Source organism: Echinops telfairi, unplaced genomic scaffold (assembly GCF_000313985.2).
Source record: "Echinops telfairi isolate 266 unplaced genomic scaffold, ASM31398v2 ScPeMD7_443;HRSCAF=831, whole genome shotgun sequence".
In the NCBI taxonomy this organism is placed as follows: domain Eukaryota; kingdom Metazoa; phylum Chordata; class Mammalia; order Afrosoricida; family Tenrecidae; genus Echinops; species Echinops telfairi.
In genome coordinates, this window is record NW_022104341.1 from 27,108,407 (window position 1) to 27,114,554 (window position 6,148).

The 6,148-nt window shown below is 45.7% G+C and overlaps 1 pseudogene; it reads left to right on the forward strand.

Annotated features, from left to right (window-relative positions):
• The first annotated feature begins 3,503 nt into the window (after positions 1 to 3,503).
• Positions 3,504 to 4,849, forward strand: LOC101657673 (annotated as a pseudogene).
• The last annotated feature ends 1,299 nt before the right edge of the window (positions 4,850 to 6,148 follow it).

The window sequence follows — 6,148 nt, forward strand, 5'->3', positions numbered from 1 at the left end:
TGTAGCCTTGAAAACCCTCGGGGGACCGTTCTGCTATGGCCTGTGGGGTCTCCAGGCGGGGGAATCGACCACAAACACGTTTGGTTTTGTTGTGGCTAGCTCCTATGGTTTCTGGGTATTTTTAAGGTGTTAACATCTATTAATGGGGTCCGGGTGGAGGAATAGGCCCCAGGGTCAGCGGTACCAAACTCGGAGCAGCTCTGAAGGAGAACACTGAGACTTTCTGCTCCTGTAAAGATGTGCTGCCTGGAGTCCTTCCACTCTGTTAGAGAGGGTCGTCTGCACTGAAATGTACTTGATGGGGGCGAGTTTGTGTGTTAGCAGATATTAGAAGAAAGTGTTTACACCAGTAATTGCTTTTAGGAGCCAATGGCAAACACTGTTTCTAAGTTATGGGTGGGTGGATAGAATACAAGAGACGCTGGAGGGGGGTGGGGGAGCAGAAGAAACTGATGCATTGCTACAGAAAACATTCAAAGTGCAGTTTCCTGTGGTGTAAGTCCTGAGATCATTAGAACCAAATATTGTTAGGTGGGCAACAGCTAGAGCAGCAGATCTCTTTTTAATTACCAAGATTCCTGAACTCAAATTACTTGGGCTATAGCAAAAATTTTAAAAAACAAACAAAAAAAAACAAAAAAACTTCATCAGTAGCCATCCTGGCAATCTTTTATTTCCAAATAACCTGATGATCAAGAATTTTGTGGAAGAGTCAATTTAATAGTGTAGGCTTTGTTTAGGTTTGGTTTTTGTGCTCTGGGTTTGCAGTTGAAAATGGCATGGGGCCTGGGAGAAGTGGGTGGACTCGGACCCCGGATGTGACTGGACTGCCCCAAGGGGGACATCAAGGGAAGTCAAAGCCAGGAATGACTCTTACCGCTCCTGTCAACTTTTTGGTTCACTTCCGGAGACTAGTAGAAGAACACTCCCCACCAGAAACCTGGATAATCTTTCTGAAAGCAAAATCTCATCATGTTAAAACCCGCACTGCCATCAAATTGCTTCAGCTCATAGGGAACCTATACGAAAGCCTCTAGGAGACGCCTGTGGGTTTCTGAGGATATATATATAGATATAGATAGATATATGGATATAGATAGATATAGATATAGATATATGGATGGGGCCTGGGTGATGTAGTGGTTAAGCGCTGGGCTGCTATCTGCATGGTGGACAGTTCAAACCCACCAGCAGCTCCTCTGGAGAAAGACGGGTGTTCTATTCTCGTAAACAGTTACAGTCTCAGAAACCCACACAGCTCCCTATAAATCAGCATTGACTCCCATGGCTGTGAGTGAACTGGCAGTGGAGGAGAAAGCTTTGTCATTCTCCTGACAAGCAGCTGGTGCTTTCTAACCTCCCCTCTTGCAGTTAGCAGCCCACCTTGTAAACCACCTGGGATCCTTGTGTTAATACCCTCAAACCTTCCATTACATTCCATTCTTGTGTTAATACCCTTCAATTTGGGTCCATTCTTTCATGATAAAGATCAAATCCCTTAAGCTACAACACTCTGATTTATCTACCTTCTGCTTCCTTTAGATAAACTCCCAACAGGGTCCTTATCTCCAACGCACTGGCTTTTCCTCTTCCTTTCTTTTTCCCACCTCTGTACTTCTTACTTGGGTATCATACGAAATCAGTGGTTCTCAACCTGTGGGTCGCGACCCCTATGGGGGTCAAATGACCCTTTCACAGGGGTTGCCTAAGACCATCAGAAAACAGGTATTTCCGATGGCCTTAGGAACCGAGACACAGCTCCTCTATCTGTCCACATGCAGATACGCCGACATACCAGTACCCGGAGTGAAGACTGTTACCCTTGCTACACCATGCTTCAAGACAAAATTTCATTTATTTGTCATTAGAAATAAATATTTCACAATATATAATTACATATTGTTCTGTGGTTAATCACTATGTTTTTATTATGTTCCATTTGTAACCATGAAAGTACATCCTGTATATCAGAGATTTACATTATGATTCATAACAGCAAAATGACAGTTAAGAAGTAGCAATGAAAATAATTTTATGGTTGGGGGGTCACCACAACATGAGGAACTGTCTGAAAGGGTCACGGCATCAGGAAGGTTGAGAACCACTGGTCTAAAGTCACTTCTTCAGAGAAGCTTCCACTGGATGAGGTCGTCATGTTATGCACTTTCATTAGACCCTAATTACACAGCACTTATTTTTAAAAATACTTATTACACTTACGATTATATAGCGCCACGAACACACTTCTCACTCCCATCGAGTAAATTCTGACTCATATCAATTGTACAGAACAGAGTAGAACTGCCTCTCTGGGTTTCTGAGGCTATACATCTTTATGGGTGCAGGAAGCCATGTCCTCCCTCCGAGTGACTGGAGAATTCGAATGGCTGACTTTCTGGTCAGTAGCCCAATGCATAACTCATCTTGCCACCAGGGCTCCTATGAATCCACAAAGGGTGGGAAGTATCAAAAGTCTACAAAGTATATTGTTGAGTACATTGTCATTTGGCATAGAAAATCAAATTGTAACGGATTGAAGGTGCATGTAGCAGGGAATGAGGCAGAGAGTAAAGAGACTAGATGTGTGTGTGTGTGTGTGTGTGTGTGTGTGTGTGTGTGTGTGTGTGTGTGTGTGTGTAAAAGGTGAAAAGCGCCAAAACACAGAATGGAGGAAATTAATGCTACTTGTTAAGGAGAGGGAAAAGGGGAACCAAGTTTGAGAGAAGGGGAAGATGATAAATTTAGTTTTGAACAGAAGAAATTCAAAACCAACTTTCATTGAGTGGATTCTGACTCATAACCACCCCTTAGGACAGACTGGATGACTGGAGGGCTTTCAAGAGCGATCTTGTGGGGCAGACAGTTTCACCTTTCTCCAGAGGAGGGGCTGGCTCCTGGGTTTGGACTGCCTCCCCTGTGGTTAACAGCCCAGCACTTAACCCCTGCTCCACCCAGTGGCCAAGGCATTCAAGGTGTCTGGAAAATAGCGTGGTGGCGAATGTGAATAGGGAGTTAATTCTATAGTTCAAATACACGCTGGACTGGAGCTAGGAGAGGAGGGCAAGCAGGAGGTGGGAGGAGATTGAAGGCGTTACTGTGGACCGCAGGAGAACAAACAGTGCAGAAGTATGTTATGAAGCCACACTTGAGGCAGTTGCGATCCAGAAACCGGTGACTGAGCACGGAGAAAGAACATGGTTGCTTTTGCCTAAGGTTGAAATTTTGCTACAGAAAGACAATAGAGGAAAGTAGCTTAAGAAATACTGAAAGGAGATTTTCAGGGGAAGTCAATAAATCGGCTACCTCTGTACTGCTGCTTTTACCTTTAAGTTAATTCAGAACGCGTCTAAGCCTGGATCTGAGCATGATTTAAACACGGCAAGCATGATGGGAACCACTAGAAATATTAGCAAGAGAACCTCATAACACATGATGCGATATTGACTGTTGGGGACAGGGCCAGGGAAGACGGGGTGGCCTGATCCAGAGACAGTGATGAGGAGATGTTGAGGAATAAGCCAGAGGGGAAAGCAACAGGCACCGTGGAAGAAAACAAGCCAAAGCAAGGAGAGAGTGAGCGTATGTATGCCGGTGAATAACCCTTCCACACAAATGTTTCAGTTACAGGAGCGGCCTCTGAACTGCAGACGGGTTTCACAGAAGCAGTGCAGGAACTGACAAGAATTCAGCCTGGAGAGAAGGCTAAGAGTTGCAAGTGCTCAATGGCAGAAAAAGTTACTGAGATGAAGAATTCATTAAACTAGTTCAATGCTATGTCGACGATCCAGGCCATCACTTTAAAACAAGAAGAAATGCAGCAGAAAATTGAACAGCTTCAACAGGAGAAACGAAGAGAGCCAAGACAACTCAAAAAGACGAGCATGCACCCCAGTCCGGGCCTGCGCAAATACAAGCCAGTCCTTTCGGATCCATCAATATCCGGGAACCTGTGCCTCCGAGCGAAGACTGCACACACCTTTGACCTTCGCAGGCCCATGACAAAGCTCGAGTCCAGCGCCGTTCATGTAGGAGACAGGAGCGTGAAGGGGGGGAGGATGGGGCCTGGAGAGAACTGGGCGAAAACCTCGTCTTGCATTTCACCTGATAGTCAGTCCAAGAGCCATCTCCCCTCTGGAGTGTGGAGGCAGCCTAAGGATGGTAAAGAATGGGGCGAGGATATGTCATGAAACACCACCCAGATAAACTCGCTGGTCAGGGCAGACACAGCTCCTTGGAAAATGTTTTATGTGAAACTTCTTTAGCTGCTAAAAGACAGGCTGTGGCTCTAGAACTCCTGGCATCGGAAAGGAAATATGTGATCGATCTCTCTCTGACCCTGAAGAAAAAGGCAACATTCCAGGGGTCAGAGGAGAAGAGGAATACAAAGTCTCGGAGAAGCCTCTTCCCTGGCTCTTTATCGTGTCCAGCAGCACCTGGATCTGCTTCATGCACTGCAGGAAAGGGTCCTGAAGTGGCTGCACCAAGGAGTCCTTGAGATTTATTCCTCAAATTGACAAGTGATGAGGACAGTTTCCTGGACGACTGTGTTGTCTACCCGAGGAAACTGCCTGGATGCATCTCTGGTTCATGTGGCTGTGCTGAAGGAGGGTGATGAAGAGATTCAATCTGACATCCATACTCTGTCTTTTCACGTAGTCCAGCACATCCCAGAATACCTGACACATTAGCAGAATGTCCTGAGGTTCACGGAGCAAGAACACCCTGACTATTACGTGCTTCTCGTGTGTGTCCAGCACCTCCGAGTGCTTACCTCACACTGTACCCTGCTGTTTGATGCAACGAGGATTTGCTTATTCAGAAACAGAAAAACTCAAGAAGTAAGTTTTGAGTAAGTGTTGATTGTGGTATTATTTCTTCTAGAAGAATGAATGCCTGGCTACTCTCGAAGAGTTGGAGATTAAAGATGTTCCAAGTGTCCAACTTTAAAAAAAACAAACAAGAAAAAAAGTATTGAAAGGAAAGCGGTTGAATATTGAAAAGAAAGTTGCTGATGACGCTATCATAGGCCTATCTTATGACATATGGAAATATTTGTAATTATGGTTTGTTGCTGTTAACATTTTATGGGGTTTAGGCGAAAGTTTACAGAACTCATTGGTACCCATTCAACAATTGATCCATGTGGCATGAACTGCAGTCTCCTCTAGGTAACAGCGCTGGTCCCGCCCCTCCCTGGGCCCCTCCTATCTAGCCTCCCGTCTTTCCTCCCTTTCCTGCCTTCTGAACTTTGTGTTTGGACAAATGCTGCCCTTGTAGTCTCCTGGGGGTGATTGTTCGGAGAAGGCTGTCCCTTGCAGCTTCCTTGCCTGGTATGTTGTCAGAGGCCAGCAAGGGAGGGCTTCCTTTTGGTTTTCTAGCTGCAGCTCTTTGCATATTTCATGATAATGCGTCTGTCTTCTGCCCTTTGACATTTCTGTCCAGCCCTTTTACGTCCTAATTCTTTTCCATTGGCTTTAGCTGCTCTCGGCCCCACAGCAAGTTTCAGAATCCCTCTGACATGCACTGCGAGCTTTCTGCCTGTTATTACGATATTGCGAATTGAGTGGAGGGGTTTACATTTCAGATCATCGCTCAGCATTCAACAGTTCAACCACTCACCGGCGCCCTGCCCGGCTGCTCCCCACTGCACTGTTCTACGCACTCCTTCCCCGAATTCCTCTCGTCTCTGTGGACATCCATCCCTCTTTCACCCAAGTTAGCACCTGTCAATCTTCTAGTTGATTGCTTCATCTTCCCTCCCGTGCTGTCCGCTCCGTGGGAACCTCCAAAGGCTGTTCCCTTTGGTACGTGAGTCTTTCTCGTGGGTTTACCCTAATAGTAGTGGTCTCGTACAACATTTGCTCTTTGTGACTCATTAACTTCACTGGGCACCATGATTTCCAGGTCTGTTCATGTCAGGAGGTGCTTCATGGTTTTATAACTGCTTTTTTAGGAATGTGTAGTATTCCATTGTGTGTGTGCACCAAACTTTCTTTATCCATCCATCTATAGCTGGGCCTTGGGGCGGGGTTTCCAGCGTCTTGTTATTGTGAACAGTGCAGCACTAAACACAGCATGCATGCCTGTTCCTACTGTAGGTGTTACTTTTTAGGATATTTACCCAGCAGAGGTGTTACTGGGTGAAATG